Genomic DNA, 2,574 nt, shown 5'->3' on the forward strand with positions numbered 1-2,574 from the left:
ATATAGAAATGTGATGAGGAGGACGACCAAGGGCAATTTCGTCAATTTACTAAAAATCTCAATTTAAAGCAGTTGTACATAATGCAGTGGTAGTTCTTGAATTTCCCAAAAAAACAGGCAATTTACTAGAAAACTCTATTACCTCTAAAAAGTGGGACCCATCTCTTGTAAAAAGTAGAGTACATTCAAGACCAATCTTTTTATTTTTTTTATTTTTTGATCTTTCCTAAAATTAGAATAAAGTCTAATCTAGTTGATGTATTTTGCTAAAAAAAATAATATATGGTTAAAAACAAATTAGTATTAAATTAAAATTTGTAATGACCCTAAAGGTCATTTTTGGAAATTTTCATAAAATGACCGTTTTACCCCTCCCGATAGTTGCCCCGAGTCCTAATTGTTGTATTTTCGAAGTTGGTTTGAAGGAAAATTGATGAAAAATTGAGTTTTTGGAAAGTTGAGTTTTTAAGAGTTAAAGTTTGGTTAAAAGTGCTATTTCGAGTCATTTGGAGTTTCGAAACTCGAATCGGATTTCCGTCGATTCCAGCAGTTTTAGAATGTCGAAACGGGTCTATGAGAATTTACGGAGTCGAATTTGGAGTTAAAACGAAGATTTGAGGTCCTAAGTTGCAAAAATTGTGAAATTTTGATCAAGAGTTGACTTTGGTCAACAAACGAGGTTCCGGGGCTCGAAATAAAATTCCGAGGGCACCGTTGGATTCAGGGGGTGATTCTAAGTCTAGAATGAATCTTGGTTGAATTTTTAGAGGCCCCGAGTGCGTTTCGAGTTTTTGAGCCTAAAGTTAGTTTNTGGTAAGGAAATTACTTCTATTTTCTGTGTTCTTTTTATGGGGAAAGAAAAAGAAGAAAAAGAGAATTATTTTATCATATGATAAAAGAGATTTGGGATGAATTAGTACTACTTTAATATGATCGAGTATATTTTTTATAGTAAGTTTTCCTTGGATGGGTAAAATTATTTTTATTTTCTTCCCAAGTGCATTCAAGCATTGCACCCCTTCAGTTTTCTTTTCAATGAGAAAAGTTATTTTGTGCATAAAGGCTAAGATGTGCACTTTAATTGTTTTTCCTATATTCTTGGTTTTATATAACTTTGAGAAAAAGTAAATGAACAAATATTGTCTCCTAACAATATTTGAACATGAGTTTAGTTTCTCGTTGAAATTCAATGTCTTCTGAGGAAAATTGAAATCTGATGGAAACTGAGAAAAGGAAAAAAAAAAATTAGCAAGAAAAGTGACTTGCATCGAATTATTGCTGACAGATAGAATATGATTCAATGAGAGTAAAAATCAGGTTCTATCTTTATTTTCCTTGATTATTATTTTATTTTTCTATCCTTTATAAGTTATGAAATTTATTTCATAAATGTTAGGATAGATGATCATTATGTGATGATTTCAGAATATATCTTTATTTTTATTAATATGTATTCTGTTTAAAGGAGGAAAAATAACACTTTTGTAGTTTTCTACTCCATGTGAAATTTGATTGTGTTTGACTTTTGGAGATTTTTTTTCTCCTTTGATTTGAAGAATATAAGAACTTCACGAACAAATCAGATTGTGCATTGGTTTGAAGAATATAGAAACTTCACCAATTTGTTAAATACTCTGTTTGAATGAATATTTTGACTTGAAGAGTACAAAATCTTCGTCAGGAATAATAAGGTTAAATGATTGAAAAAAAAAAAAATCTTCATCATTAGCTCGAAACAGTGTTGTATTTGAGGTTTCTGGAGATTAAAACCTTATTGGTTTACTACTCTGTCTGAATGTGAAACTGATTCGAAGAACATTAAAACTTCATCAGAATTCAAGGTTCATTCGGTTAACGATTAGAAGAATATAAAAACTTCATCGTTAAACTAGAAACAAGTTGTATAAAGAATGAATCTTTATTGTTAGTATTCTAAATACTAAGTGATTTGTCTAGTTGTGACAAAAAGGGGAAAAAAACACTAGTTAGTAATTTTTGTGCTTGCAATGGGTGTTTATATGGATTAAATCTCCAAAAGAAGGCTTCGTGTTGCCAATGTATAAGCATGGGAAAAAATATGTGGAAAATAATTTCAAATACTTGAAAAATATTTTTGAGAACATATTTAAAATGTGGGGGGTTCTTTACTTATGAGAAAGACAAAATTAGACTTACTATCTAATTTAAATTTAAAAGTACAAGATATGAAATTTAATGACATTCTTGTATTATGTTAGACCCACAAAATTCTTCGAGTATATTTGCTATTGTGGTCATTGAGTCTCTCTTTACTAGTATATGATATGACTAGTATAAAACCACAACATTATATTACTCGTTCAAAAGAATTGTATTCTTTGATGAAAAAGTGTCACTTAAAATATTGTGATTTTTCATAAAAAGATATGTCTATTTGTATAGACATGAACAGTGGTGAAAAGTGATATGTTATATTTGTGTTGTAAAACAAACATTTGGGTCATATTGCCCTTATTGGACCGAAGAGACTATGGTCATGGGTAATTCTATAACAAATTGAATGTTATGGAAAGGTCCTTCTGAAAAGGACATATG

Source organism: Solanum stenotomum, chromosome 6, assembly GCF_019186545.1.
Source record: "Solanum stenotomum isolate F172 chromosome 6, ASM1918654v1, whole genome shotgun sequence".
In the NCBI taxonomy this organism is placed as follows: Eukaryota; Viridiplantae; Streptophyta; class Magnoliopsida; order Solanales; family Solanaceae; genus Solanum; species Solanum stenotomum.